The following is a 16,914-nucleotide window of genomic DNA, read 5'->3' as shown; positions in this document are numbered from 1 at the left end:
TTTTGACATTTCATTTTGATTTCCATAGGAATGCACGTATATATTAATAATTTAGTTGCTAGGACCACGCCCTTAGCAACCAATAATAGTCTTTTACTTTTTACTGATTTTTCTGAAATAACTTTCCATACAAAACAGAAAATGAATTCAATTCTGCTTAAAGACGGCTGAAAGTATTAAAAGAATGCATTGGCATCGTGTTCTGATAAATTCTAAAAGTTTCAAATGTCTAGCGAGTCGGGAAGTTAGTTAAAAATCGATTGCAAGATTTGTACTGGACAAACAAGAATACGAGCTAACAGTGACGTCCCTAGATAAAATGCCGCCCCTAGGCAGCGCCAAAATGCCGCCTCATTTTTTTATACAGTATTTTTATCATCATTTCATGAGTCCAATATCTAAGAAATGTGTTGTATGGATAAATTACTAACAAAATATCAGACTAATTATTCGCAAATCTGCACGTGTCGTTTCTGGTCACCAAGGACGTCGAAGGGCAACAGAAGTAAACTATATATCGCGAACCCGAGAAAACCAGTCAGCTGATTTTTTTAATGAAAATATAATTTCGTTATTACTAAGTTTAGGTAGCTATTTCTATATACATATTCCAAATGATTTTCCTCGATTTGCCGCCCTTCGAGTAACTGCCGCCCCTAAGCGACGCTCAATCTGCCCACCCCACTGCGAGCTAATAAAAACGTTGTAATAATATTAAATGAACACAGTAAAGAGTTTAAATAGCTCTCGAATTAGATTCTGGACAGAATTTTTAATGTAGACTGAAAATTGTCTATATTAATTTTGCATTTGCGTCTTTTTGGCAGGAAGAGCTTTAAAAAGGTTTCTACTTTGACATAAATTATTTTTTTGAGTATCTAAATCAAAACTATTGTGATAATTAAATATGTAGGTACCCAAATCTGTATCGCGGAAATCTTGGCGTAGCTACCTATAATTACATTGACAAAAAATACGTATTCGATTCTGTTGAATTGGACCACAGAACAGAATATAATTAATAGAATACCGATTGGCTATATTCAATACGCCGCATGTTGATGCAGACTTTTGAATGTGTGAGTGTCCTACGAAAATGAAGCACGCATTATGCACGTGCAATAGTGTGTGTAATACACCAACATTAAATGAGCGTAAATGCATAAACCGAGAGCAGTTTTCAGTATTCGACGTAAAACGTATTCTTGACACATGTGTAAGTTTAACACGGATTCTTCCTTACTCGAGTCGGTTACCTGCTATCGCCTTACCCGTTATGTATTTCAGTTCCCATTATTTCTGAGTTCCCTGAATAGGACCCTTTTGTATGACAGTTTAAAGTTGTAAGAAAATTTAAAGAAAATGTCTCGAATCTGACTCTAAATGGAAAAAAGTTCCAAATGGACGGTCAGAAAAGCTTTAATAAAAAAGTCTCGAATCTGACTCCGAAGATAAAATGAATTCGCCGCCGAAAAATATGTTTAAATCAGTGGCGCACCCAGGGGGGGCCAAGGGGCCCTGGCACTCCCCAAACATGAAAATTATCAGAATGATTTTAAACATTGAAATTGAAAGCCAATAAACTATACCTTTGGGCTTAGACAAATAAAAACACTGGCAAAAAAATGATTTGTAATTCTCCAGCACCCTTTTTAGAACAATTTCTTAGATTTTAATTTCTAACACAAAAATTTCGAGTTTTCAGGTTTTTTTAGAAACCCAATCCCTAATGGAACTGTCAAAAAATTCTCGGTGTCCACCCGAATTACGGAGTGGTGTAGGTCATGGCTGGGGAGGGCTGACAGGGCTCTAGCCTGGGGGCCTGGGCTGGGGGGGGGCGGCGTGTCGGGTTGACCAGATAAGTGAGATAAACACACATCATAAATTAGCTTTAATAGTAAAAAAATCACCTGCGGCGCTATTATACTTAATGGCCATGAACATTTTCAATTAATAATGTAATTGTGCAATATATTTTTTGATTATTATGTGCTGATGCTCAACAGCTCCATTATTAAAGTGGATGTATTAAAAATCGCCAATAATTCACTGTATAAGTACCCTTAATTTGAACTAAAACACAATTTGAAAAACGTTAATGTAGTGTTTCACACTGCCTTTAATCTTAGCGGTAGGTAGGGGGCCCGCCAAATATCCTAGCCTGAGGGCCCGTTTCAGGATGTGGGGACCATGGTGTAGGTACACCGAGTGCAATAGACGAAATACCGATAAACGAGAAATTAGGCTGTGAAGAAGAAAAAGTGCCTATGGGACTAATTTACATTCTCCTCCTTGCCCCCCCCCCCCCAATATTAAATCCTGGGTGCGCCACTGGCTTAGATGATTATATAGATAAACGAATATTTTTGTCTAACATCTACTATCTATAGCTTGGATTACACACAGCTTAATTGAATTTTAAAAACTAACAAACAGTATAGATATACCTAGACGTTATAGTTTTAGTTCAATGAAAACAAATACCTACGTTTGACCGACAAAGTTTAGTATGCGCACAGGGCCATGGCCCCCACATCCTGAAACGGGCCCCCAGGCCAGGATCTTTGCCGGACCCCCTACCTATCGCTAAAGTTAAAGGCAGTCTGACGCTCTACAGTTGCGTTTTCTAAATAGCGTTCGAGGTCAAATAAAATTCATTGTATGTTTAGCGATTTTTAACATAAGTACCGAATTATGGAGTTGTCGAGAGAGTATCAACATACATAAACCAAAAATTGCATAGCACAACCATATATTTTAAAAAGGTAATAACCCCGAACTAAAATAGAGCAGTAGGCGACTTTTTTTTACCATTGGACCAAATCTAAGATGTGTGTTTATCTCTTTTATTTGATCGACCCCCACGCCGGTCCCCTAGGCTAGAGCCCTGTCAGCCCCCCTTGTAGAGGCCACGCACAGGGCTCTAAATAGACAGGAGCGCCGTTCCGGTCCGTAAAATCGGTAAAATTATAGCTTCTTCTCGTGGAAAAAATAATTTGACTATCTGAGCTAGATAGGCTATAAACAAAAGACACTTATTTTTATAAAATACGCATAAAATTTGATACCTATGTAAATATCTTCATAAAAAGGCAGAGAGGTATTTAAATAATTAAATTTGAATGACATACCAAGTTACTGACTTTGCAACAAAAAAGGTAAAAGATTTTTTTTAAATTTTAATGGTTGAGTGTAAAAGTAGGTGTAGGGTGTAGGGTGTAGGTATATTAAATAAATACCAATGAAAATTATTTTGTTTGCATGCTGTACAATAAATAGTACAGTAAAAATGGTGTGAAATAATAAATCTGTGTATTGCTAAATGATACAAACCAAATGTGTCAGAAATATCAACCAAATAGGACCCCAGACTGGTGATTTGGGTAAATGTCTAACTTAATTATTTTATATTTATTCTCTTTTTATAGGTATCTAAATTTAATTTAATATGTTATAGTGGTATATATTTTGTTAGTAGATGTATCCATACAACACATTTCTTAGATATTGGAGTCATGAAAGGATATAAAATACTGTATAAAAAAATGGGGCGGCATTTTGTCTAGGGACGTCACTGGTGAGTGATGGCATAATTATATAAGTGGTTATTTTTTGTGTACCTATATAAACAAATACTCATTTCTTTTGGGTTTATAAAATATTATAGGCGCCGTTGTTGGTAAGTAGTTGTAAAGATTTTTCTTTCGAGGCCCCTTTTAAATCTTTTGACGAATCGATTGCTTTATCTGCGTCAAGGAAAACTGTCGTGAGATATGGTTACATGTAAATTATACGTAAAACATTTCACCATAGCACAGTTCGCCGTGAGCTTTGTTATCGGAAAGAGATGACCGTACTATACTAAGTCTACGGTCTCAAATTTTATTAGATTCAATGTGAACTTTTTCTTCTTTCGACCATGTCCGATCCTAATAGGATCATATGGGCCTCCAAGGAGTGGAGGTTTGTATTAACAGATTTTATTTTTACGAGAAATGGATGTCAGCCACTTGCTCAACCTATTAGGTCCATACTCTGACTCACACACAAATTGAAAAACAATATGTGTACTTTCCAGACCCAGGATTCGAACCTGGGACCCTCGACACTATAGACCGGCGCTTAAGCCACGCGGCCATCGTGGGTGTAATTACTAACAGTAAAAAACAATAATTTTAACAACGGTGACTATAGTATTATAATTATTATTATACATAAAGTGAACGTTAAAATAAATATTATTTATTATGAAAAATCAGCAGCAATACAACCGTCCAGCGATTAGTTTTCGGGTTCAAGACCGACCTGGACTGAGACGTTCTCGGGAATCTTCAATGTGAACAGTAATTCAATTTTCATAGCCGATTTTGGCAAAATTCATGAATTCAAGAATGAAAACCTAACCTACCTTAACATAACTTCACCTAACAAATAATCAAGTAGGTATATAGGGTTATTTTCAAAATATGTTTGCCCCTGGCTTCCTGTAAAACGACAAGAACCGTGTTTTATTTAGACATGAATTTAATTTCAGTACTGTACGACCCAAAGAGGTCGGACATTCTTTAACATACGAACATATATTTCCGATACAACATTTCACGGTGAAGTATGATACGGCGATTTGCATTCGTACAAATTTCCGGACACGGTTTTGGATATACGTCTGGAAAAGAGGAAGTTAGTTAACTCGTATTGAATAAAAAAAAGTGAAAAATAATACCATATTTTTAAAACCTTTTTTTTAAATATTATCTATAATTTAGTGAAAATAACTTGAATCTATGAAAGATAAATATTGTGACTGGTTGAAAATTCAGCGCAGTTTAGCCACGCCTACTGCAATTCAGAAGCACGCCTTCACAAATCCAGGCACTCTAAACATATTGGGTCGCTAAGCATCAAAACTTCCTTTATTCTGTATTGTTCTTATGTCTGGAAAGTTGTACTTGGCAGTTTTGCAGTTGGCCGTATCACAATTCATTGTTCATTGAGATCAAATTCATGCACAAAACACGTAAAAATACCTAGAAATCAAACGCACCTGTATAGGGACAAGGGAAAGACATAAAAATATCGACTGTAAGAAGGAAAAGACTGTAAGGAACAAAAATCTAATTTTACAGGAGCCGCAAAACGTTATTGTTATGGTTTTCGGTCAAAGTTAAAATACAAAATATATATAACCTTGAAGTACTTACATGATAATTATTAATAATTTGATTTTTATATGCCTAATCTGATATTAATTATGGAGTTAATTGAAGAAAAACCAACAAAAATTATGGTTAAGTCGTCTTTTCCGCTTCACTTCCTTCGTTTTTCTTAAATTTCCAGCTAAATTTAGAAAATAAATCGGCATTTGCTGCTTGTATCCTTTGGACGCAACGTGTATTTAGTTCGTGTATTATCTAATAAACCTATTTTTAAAAAACTGGGGGTTACGTCCTTTTTTCTTTTTACAGTCGATATGTAGGAATCAAATATGATTTATTTTATTTTGTTAACTGTCAATTCATGGTGGAACTGCATTGTATTGTTGTTAAATTTAATAAAACGCATTTTTTTTAGTACTTATTCCACTTTTAATCAATAAATTAGGACCGGCTACATCCGCCTCAGAGAGACATTTTCAACTCAAGTTGAGACCCTCTGACGCGGATGAAACCGGTCCTAATTTATTGATTAAAAGTGGAATAAGTACTACAAAAAAAAATGCGTTTTATCAATCTTAACAACAATCAAATATGATCATGTCGTACCTATCAAATATCTAATAATAATGTCAACGTTGTTATCAGATAATTTTGATACCTACCTACAATTCATTATCAAATTATTTTTATATTTTATTAAATCTAATAAAATTGTAACATTACTGTCTGCAATGCTCTGCGAACAAAGCGTTATTTTAATCTCAATGTTATACGGCCATCTCTTAACTGTCTTACGGCAAAATTTAATACCTACAATTTACATTTAATTGTCTTCAGTATTTACTGGAAATTCTCGTTAACTGAGTAGGTATACAAATTTGACCAAGCATGCAAGCAAGTATTCAAGAATTTAAATAATTGAAGAAGGTAGATCGTCAATTGGTAAGTAGTTATGAAAGCTACTAACAATGTAAAAAATATTCAACCTCAGCTTCCCTCCACCGTCATTGTGTGCCAAATATGCATTGCACGAGTGTGGCCAAATATTTTTATTTTTGACCATATCCGATCCTAATAAGATAATATTATGGGCCTCCACAGGGTGGAAGTTGTATTTTAACAGTTTTTTGTTTTTACGAGAAATTGATGTTAGCAACTTTACAAAATATTAGTTCACAAAATTTCACAAATTTCAAAAATTTCACAAAAGTTTTACAAAATATTAGTTCCAAAATCTGACTCCAAATTCACACTGAAACTCGTTATGTGTATTTGCCAGGATTCGAACCTGGGACCCACGATAATCTTAAATATAGCTGCGATTTTCTGTGATGCAAATGACGCAACCGATTCAGAAAATTTAAAAGGGGCTTCCAAACCGTTCAAACCATAAAATTATTGAATTATACTGCAATGTAAAACCTATACTGGTCTAGTAGTAGGTGGTAGTAGGCAGTTCATGCGTTGCATAGGGGCGGTGAATGAAGGGATGAATACAAATATTACAACTTTTGAAAGCTGTGATGCTTTTCGATGAAGCAAACGATGCTTTCGCTTCGTTATAAAGTAAGTATATATCGCCATCTTACTTTAAAAAGAATCGAAGTATAAAAATATTTTTATTTATTTATTATTTATTAAGGAAACAAAGAGTTACATATTGATTACAAAAATTTAAAATATAATAATGAAAAGTTATTGCAACAAGCAAATTTTCCATGTATACATTATAATATAGTTAAAATAAAGCGTAAGAATAACATAAATATAAAATAATTACATAAGAAAATTACATGAGAAAAATGAGGAAGAATAATGAATAATTAAATTATATAAGTACAAAAAAGTAACATAAGTATTATAATTATCTATTTATACAAAATTTTGGAGATAGCGCGTTTAAATGAAACAGGTGAATTATTAAAAGGATCAACGGTGGAGAAATACATATTATAATTTAAACAAGAGCGCCGAATAAAAGAGTTTTGCATAATTAGAACCGATATGACTGATATGGTACAATGTTTGGTTTCGCGTAAATCTTGATGGACAATGGAAACCCACCCTTTCGAGTAGGTTTGGCGAGTCAACAAAACCATTGATAATTTTAAAAAGAAAATATTGATCAGATATAGAACGTCGACTTTCCAAAGATGGTACCATAAAAGTTGCAGTGGTCGAAATAGAATTAGATAAATCATAACAGTAAGCTTTAAAATTGACGTGCTTACGAAATAGCTTTTGTACCGCTTCGAGGCGATTTATGAATGTAACGTACCTACTGTGGATTCCACACGACAGAAGCAAATATAAATGTGCATGTGTAAAAATACCCATTGTATTACATGCTGTAATGGCAATTTATAGCATACACACAATTTTCAGAAGAGTGCCTCAAAACATGTCAGCTTCACAGACATTTACGTAGGTACCTACCTAAAACCACCACTGTTTGAGAATAATATGTTTCGTCGAAATATTCTTATTCTTGATACCTAGATGTTGTGTAGGTGCGTCAATTTAAAGATTTTTCGTGCATTTGCCTGCTTAAAGCCGAAAATATACAATAAAAATAAGTAAATAGATACCTACCTAGTGAATTTTGAGAAAATTTTAAACCAAAAATGAAAGGGGATGGCATTCGAAGTCTGCTTAACGGCCCACGTGCTCGTCGTAGGTCAAAATTGAGTTTTTATTGTATTTTCAAACCATGATCATGGACACTCCTTAAACGTTGTCGATAATCTATTTATATAATTTTGAAGCCTTATTATCATTTATAGTTATTTTAAACATTTGATGACTGCATAAAGTATTTTTGTTACATAAAATAGTATTCTTTTAAACCTCTCGCTCTAATGTTTTAGAATATAGTCAAATTTCGGTACATAACTGTGCAGTAGTGTTAAGATTTTTTACGTTTATTAATTTTTAAACGCATTTATGAAACCATTAGTATAATTTATTACGAGATAATTTTTGTAAAATATTCGTTATATAAAATCGGCAAGATTAACACATTTGAAGATGATTCTAAAGATACTTATTATAAGCTATGTCTTTGATCATTCAAGTGTGATAAACATTTTATGAATAATGATTGCTTTATAATAATTATTGACCTAAGAATAAGGTAGTGTTTTTTTGAAATACGCCATTTCTTTTGTTATTCCCCAGTGGTTAAGCTACAACATACGGCCGTAGCCATAAATTGACAAACTATAATTGAAGTAGGGAGTAAAATGATATTGACGCGCGTATTTGAACATGTACCGTTTAAATTTTTTTTTTAAAAAAATCGGTTAGTTAATAGATTATCTACAACGTTTAAGGAGTGTCCAGGATCATGGTTTGAAAATACAATAAAAACTCAATTTTGACCTTCGACGAGCATGTCCCCCCTTAAGACGATACTTCAGTGAAACGGCAAATAATTTTCAACTATAGGTGCGACGAAATTTTGGACTCGCTGGCATTCGGAGAACGAACGTCGAGGTGTGAATACTTCAATTTGTTTCGTGATGGCGACGAGGGTATTAATTCTTAAATCGTGTGATGTCTAAAAACGTACCCATTTACTTGAAAAAGAAAACATGTCAATGAATACATTATAAACAAAATCTGTCAATACATACCTCTACTCTGTGGATCCTCCCTTATGATCCTATGAGGATCGGACATGGTCGAAAGAAGAATATATTATTATTGTTACTAATAGAACAATAAACAGAACATTAAATGGACGCATGTTGGATTTATATGACAAATTATATTTCGTTTGGCATGCGTCATTTGCACCCGCGACCCACAATCCGCGCATCGCCCAGCCACGATCTTTTTAGACCATGCCTCAACTGAGGTATAGCCTTAAGGGCGTCAATTTGCCTAGGGACATCACTAGTTATGCTGGTAGGAGGTATTCTAATTTCATGATACAAATAATTTGGGTTTTGGATAGGTAAATAATTTTAATGGTATATTATATTGTGTCCATTGAAATGAACGCGAACCAGAAAACACCACACCTTCCATCCACTCACCCCACACCCCTGGTTTACCAAACTCGAACAAAACAAATACTGACTCCTTACAAAGTGTTTCTCTTCGACAGCTGTTTGAAAGAGGGACATGAAAATGCGAGCGAGACAGTGCCGGAGTATCATCCCTCTCAATTGCTGGGGGTGTGTCGCAACACTCACAATAAGACAGGAGATGATAGCCAATAAAATGAACATAAACTTACCTTGGTCAGTCAATTGTCAGACGCTAACCGCAGCGGGCTAATTTATCGCGGAAAGACATCAACATTATCGCGAAGTGAAGTCAATACGGTGACATTTTTATTAGATTTAGCTGAATTATATTAATGTGTGAATAATACATAATTAATGTGTAAAACATGTAAGCTCACATACATGTTTAAGTGATTTTGGACATTGTTAATAATACCTAAATATATAAAATGTATTAACAATATTGCTGAACAATAATTATTGATAGGGCACTCTTAAAAAACATGTTTTTGTTTATCTAATCGTGGGAAACAGATCTTTCAAATAATTAATATTGTAATATATTTTGCCGTATTACAATATCTTACAATCCTTTTCTGGTTTTATAAAAGACAGTTTAAATTTCCATTTATTTTTAATATTTTATTTTAATGCACACCTTTTTAATACAATAAATAGGAAATACGCAAGACTAAAATAAAAATGATTGCCCCGGTCGCCATTAAATCAAACCTCTACAATAACAGATCGGATGAAACTGTTAAAATATCCACAATAGAAACATTCCGTAAAAGCGATTCAACAAAATGTACAAATCTTATCGCACCACGTCCATCGTCTCCACGAGAGTTCTTCGCCAGAATTTATGGACACCTGGAAGGCCCCAGCCGAGGATTATCAGACGATAAAACATCTTCGAAGAGAAAAGGCAACGACAGTATTATAACGTCAAATTCCGGCGACTTGACAATAAGCACGAAAAAAATAGAATATAATCATAATTTTAATGACAGTGTTTTACAAACAATAAACTCCACAGAAACTGGAAACAGTTTGCAGATACATAACGTTGCAGTAAATTCCGTGCCAATTCGAAGTGAAGATGGAATCAGTTATTCCACGGGGAGTGTTGGTCTTCGAGATGATTGTAGCTCGCTGTCATCTTCTGATATTGACATGAACGAGGCAGAGTCTCCGCAGTATGCTAATAATAATATGAATTGGATGAAATCAACTCCTGGAGAGGGTTCGACAAGAGATGCGCCTTTAGGATTGACACTGCCGCCTTGCTGGCTTCCAGCCTTGCCATTCCATGCTGGACTATCTGCATTTCGTAAGTATTATTTTCATTAATTGTAACTCTATTTGATACCTAGCGGTCCAATTCCCAATTCGCCCTACTGATAAATATAATTAATTAATTTATTTATTTATATTAAATAAAATGATTCTAAAATTTATACGAATAATAAATTGTTATTTTGGATAACCTTACTACAAGTTTGATTTTATGCTATAGGTACCTACATACCTCCTTTTCTTCTCTTCTTAATGTGCCGTATTTATTATAAATGGCCCAGTGGCGAAGGGTGGAGGTAGGCTGTTAAGATCCAACATAAATAGTGCAAACTAAACTATGTCAGTCGTACGTATTTGTTTTCATTGAACCAAGACAACAAATTGCAGATTGTGTTGCTTAGTTTTTAAAATTCAATTAAACCCTGCGTTACCAAGCCAAAATTAATAATTAATAGTCAAAAAATATTCGTTTATCTATAAAATATCTGACATTATGTCATTAAATCATACATAATTTGATATTAAAAATATTTTTTTTTATCTACTTACCTATTATAGTTTGGTTAGGCATGGCATACTTGATGTTGAATGGATCGGATGGGAATACTATGAATTTAAAAAAAATAACCAACACCATTCGTATTTGTATTATTAATTAAACGAAAACAAATAAGTATGACTGAAAAAGTGTGCACTATTTTGTCATACATACCTAAACTATTAGGAATGGTTTGGTCAGGCAGGTTTTAATTGATTTTTAAAAACTACCCTACACTATTAGTGCACTTCGTAGTCTAACAATGAAAACAAACACCTACGTTTGACTGACAAAGTTTAGTGTGCACTATTTATGTCGGATCTTAGCAGTATATCTCCACCCTTCGGTTTTTTTGAGTTTCGGGAAAAGTCATCCAGTGAGCCAAAGCGCGCCAAACATAGATAATATCGTGTCCGAAAACTTGTACCTACGTAATATGCGTTCGCCGTATCACACTTCACTGTGAAAATATGTTGATCGGAAATATATGACCGTATATTAAAGACCGTCCAACCTCTTTGGGTCGTTCGTATAGTAGGTACTGAGATAAAATTCATGTCTAAATAAAATACGGTTCTTGTCGGTTTACACTTTACAGATGCCAGCAGCAAACAAATTTTGAAAATAGCCGATATACTGGATTATTTGTTAATTTAGGTTAGGTTTTCATCATGGTCTCCACATCCTAAAACGCCCCCCCCCCCCCCCCCCCGACCAGGATCTTTTTGGCGCCCCCCCCCCGACCTATCGCTAAGTTTAATGGCATGTGTGACGCACAACAGAACCATTTTCAAAATTGTTCTTCTTCTTCTTTCTCGGCACTACATCCCGGGGCAGGATTTGCCCTCCTATACAATTGTCCTCCACACGCTGGTTTCCCTGGCTGCTCCTCTCCAGTCTCCAGCCCTCTCCATCTTTCTCCAGTCCTCTTCGATACAGTCAGCCCACCTCTTCTTTGGTCTGCCCCTAGACCGTTTCCACTGTGGGATCCACTTGGTCATGATTTTTGGCGTCCTGTGCTCAGGCATTCTCTCAACGTGTCCAGCCCACCTTAGTCTTTGGGATCGACAGAATTTCACCACCGTTTCATGATTTATTAACTCTTCTAACTCGTGGTTCATTTTTATCCTGTAACTTCCATTTTCCAATGTGGGCCCGAAAATTCTCCTGAGGATCTTTCTTTCGAATATGGCCAGTTTATGTTCTTCCCTTTGAATGAGGCACCATGTCTCACAGCCATAGGTAGCTACTGGTCGAATAACTGTTTTGTAGATAAGCAGTTTGCTATTCTTGCTTAGGATTTTCGAACTCAGTAGACCCTTACAGGCATAGAAGCACTTATTAGCAGCTATGAGTCGTATGTTCACCTCTTCTGTTGTTTTATTGAGTGTGTTTAGGTTAGAGCCAGCGCTCGGAATGGACAGGAACGCACCGGAGCGCCGTTGTGGTTCGTGGAATTCCAAAATATACCGTTCCGGCTCGTGGATTCATTTAAAATTGCGTTGCGGTTCGTTAGATTGAGATAATTATATATGAATGTATCTTTTAAAGTTTTTCTCAAAATTAAAAATTAACGAAGTTATGTTATGCCGGGCGTGCAAGGGTTAAAAATAAAAATTATGACATCCCTAAATTTCTTTCAACCTTCTTATTTTGTGTCGATATGTCCATGCCTAAATGCATTGTCTAAATAACAAGAATCAACCAGCTGCAAGCGTAAATTACTTTATTACCCAAAAAAATGTGCCTTGCTGACACTATTTGAAAACTCTTAAAAAATAAAGTATACATTGTTTAATAATTTCTAAAGGATGAAACATTTCAAATCTCAATACAATCTTGCCTTTGACTTACGCATTGTTAATTTACTTACCTACTAATTTATTATATTATTTTATTCGGAGTGACAAAAATTATTACTTCGCCATTTATTTTCGGGTGAATGAATTGTGTTTTCGATGGTTAAATTTGTACAAAAAAGTTTGATAATTTGACTCGTGCAATCCGCTATAATATTCCTATTAGTTGCCTTTTAAAATATTTTGTATTATTTAAGATATAAATACGTTTCTAAACAAAATTGTTTATATTATTAGTTTGGTGTTTTTTTGCTACATTCTAGTAAGTTTTGTGTTTTAATTTTAACTGTGTGTTTAACTTGATTTTTTAATAAAAAATTGTTCTAAAAGTTGGTCAAAAATGTCATCAGGCGAAACGTGTTAACCGAAACTATTGAAAAATATTTTGTCGCAAGTAACGTAACGCTGGCCACATACCTACACAATTTGATCATTTAAAAAATGATATTGAGTGGTTATTTATAAAAATAATGAAGGTATAATAAAGTAGTAGGTAATTCGTGTAAATCTGCTAAAACCACATTACATTACATTAGGAATTCACTCCAATAACCATTGAAATGGCAACAGATTGTATTCATCTCAACAATTAACTTTTGTTAAAAAAAGCTTATGACCCCTCTTTTTACGATGTTTACATTTGTTTTGTAATTTACATTATTGTTGAATTGCGACTATAGTACAATAAATCTTGTGATATAACTACTACATTCATTCATTTATTTGCCATAGGTCATGATGAGTATACTTTTTTGTAAGTGAATTTTGTTGCTTCTGGTAAGTTTTGTGTTTTAATTTTAACTTTGTGTTGAACATATTTTTTAATAACAATTTTTTCTCTTAAAAGTTAGTTAAAATTCTCAGCAGGCGATACGAATACCTTTATATCGTCGGTGTATTGTAAAAATGGCGAATTAACCAAAATACTATTACAGGAGGAGAATTTTTAACCTTTGACATTTATTTATTAATTACCTGTGGATGAATACTTTCCTTATAATAGGCTTTATAATATAATATTTTAAAAAGTCTATTATGTTAAATTCGCTTTTTCTTCGTAACACTAAGTGGATAATCACCCTTACAATTATCGTTTTTAATAAGTACTTTCCTGTGGGATACAAATTCGCCATTTTTACATAATTATATTATTACATATATTATACCTATATACTATTGTCGCTGGTATCCAAACTGATTTAAGATAATTCTGGCCACACGCACAATTTGATAATTTTGTGGATATTTATAAAAATAATGAAGGCTTAATTACGTAGTAGGTACTTCGTGTAAATCTGCTAAAACATTAGGAATTCTTTCCGGTGGACAATACAGTGGCAACATCTGTTCTGTGATTCAATAATTATTATCATCTCAACAACTTGACTTGTGTTAAAAAAATATTTATGATAAGTCGTAAACCCCAATTTTCACAATGAATAATGAATGATTTTTTCTACAAAAATGTGTTTGGGCCATTGATGGTTTGGGCAGAAAATATTGAATAGCCTTCTGCAGAGTTTATTTATTTGGGACGTTCCTATTGTATTACAATTATTATTACATGCATTGTAGCTTGTGACTTTAAAAATAATAGAAATAATACATAGGTAGTGTGGAGAGAACTTTTACTTAATTTTTGTTTGTAAATTTGTTTAAAAAAATATAGGAATATCCTTTAATAAAAATGTACGGCTATCATAATATCTGTATTGTATGTAGGTACCTATTATCATTTCCATGGCAATAATAATGTGAGTAGGGAAGGACAAACAACATAGATTGAATCGTTTAGAATAAGTAGGTACTAACAAATTAGGTACCTATGTGTCCAGTGCGGACATCTAATTATCTTAGGTGGTGTTAGTCATAGATTATTAAATAAATACGGTGGTATATTACAATAATGGTAACCAAAGCATCACCATTGTAACATAACATGCATACAATACAATATTAGTCCTTATAATGTTGAATATAGTAGGTACTAATTAATGACAATTTTATATTATTCTATAAGAATCGCGCTTAGCAACCTGAGTTTCACCTTCAGTCATGTTTTATCTTATATAAATGAAAATGACACACCATTGGTAATTTAATTACAAATAATGCTATGTTTACGTTGTTTGGATGACTTGAAACTTTTATTAGATGTAGGTACGGCCTTATGCCCCTTATAGTGGAGAAGGTTCAAAATAAATCTTTGAGAATCCTTTAAAGCTGTGTGGATAGTCGATACTATCCATGGTTTTATCCGATTGATTTCTCAAGACGTATGCTTACATACTGTATTCTGAAAGTTAAAAAGAGAGCTAGGTATTTAGGCTACGTACTTTTTCCAACTTATATCTACCCAGTACAAATGAGAACTCTGCCATTATTGGTACTTAGTATTGATTTTATTATATATTATTTTATAACTTTCTTGATAATCTAAGTTGTTTGTTCTGCCAAGGTGCAATAATTGCTAATGATAATTGGGCAGGAAATAACTATGTTCAACCAAATCGCTTCGGATAATCGTATATTCCACCTGCGTGAGAACGAGTTTATGTGAACGCTATTTTATAAATTCTTGGTATAGGTAGGCACTTACTGTTTTTTCTAATACTATTTCTTTATTTTTTAAACACTATTTTAATACTATTTCTTGATGTTTGATATTCTGTGCTCATATTTAAATGGAATTTGTAAAATTTTCTATAAGTACGTAAATATTTTTTTAATTTGAATCTATAAAGCGTCAATTACATTGAGCTTTTTTATGAGCTGATTATTGGCAAATTTAAAAGCGGGCGGTTCAGCTACTGCGATTTCATGATTACACACAAAATTTTCCATTCGCTGATAAGCCACAAGCCAGCGAGCGATTTTGACGGAACGTAGTTCTTTTTTTTGCCGGGAGGTCGCTACGCTCCATAATAATGTTCCATTAAACGTCAAAAAGGTAAATTTCAAAATGAGTAGTTCGTTTTTCCACCACCACGCTCTACTGCGCAGACGCGATACGCCCGCAAGCCGGCGTGTAGCTTATAAAGTTGACCGGCTTTCAACTTTTCTCGGTGGAGTGTTTACAACCTGCTTATTAGCTTGTTCGATGATTACACTGGGCGAATTTACAGGCAGATTATAAATTTGCCAATAATCAGCTCGTAAAAAAGCTCAATGTAATTGACGCTTAAGGTACTTATGTGGATATGTTGTTTGTTATGACTAATTAATTACAAACTTATCTATCCCAAATGAGACAGTAAGTTATAATCAATGACGAGTGGTGGTAGAGGTATCATGCACTGGTTATAGTGGTAGATAAAGTAAAAATAAAGAATAATACAATTTTTGACGGTATACTTTGTTAAAACAAGATTATTTCGCCTGCGGCGCTGACAATCCTTACCAGCCTGCCCAATATAGATCCACGTAAGAAGTTTAAAGTTTATTGTTGCATTTTTATATCAAAAGTACGTACGTATGTAAAGAACGGATTAGCATAAGTACTTAGTTTCGGAAAATTATACAGCGTTCCTGTTCGTGAAATTTTCCATTTCGAGCACTGGTTAGAGCCCAGGTACGTGAAGCTCTGAACCTCTTCCCATACCTGCTGCTCCACACAGATATTTCGAGGTGGACCCTGCTCTCGCGTGGATGCCATGTATTTTGTTTTGCAGGCGTTTATTTCTAATCCAAGCTTTTCCGCTTCCTTTTTCAATGTTGTGGCATGGTCGATCAGTCTTTGTTTGGATCGGCTGGTTATGACTATGTCGTCAGCATAGGCGCACATCTGGGATGTGTTAGAGTTAGATCTTCTAGGCGGGTCCCCCTACCTATCGCTAAGGATAAAGACAGTGTGACGCTCTACAGTAGCGTTTTTCAAATGGTGTACGCGGTAAAATTAATGTTTTTAATTAGTGTTTTTTTAATATATACATACATTTGAATTATGGAGCTGTAATATTATATATTATTATTAATTAATAGCTATTTTAGCATTTCTGGCCATTATCAAAAACAACGATATATCGTTGCGTAGCATTCTAAGGGTTAAA

The sequence above is a fragment of the Rhyacophila brunnea genome, unplaced genomic scaffold (genome assembly GCF_057557595.1).
Source record: "Rhyacophila brunnea isolate RB1 unplaced genomic scaffold, BYU_Rbru_1.0 scaffold_18, whole genome shotgun sequence".
Lineage (NCBI taxonomy): Eukaryota > Metazoa > Arthropoda > Insecta > Trichoptera > Rhyacophilidae > Rhyacophila > Rhyacophila brunnea.
The sequence above is the reverse complement of the archived record's forward strand: the minus strand, read 5'-3'. Positions refer to the sequence as shown.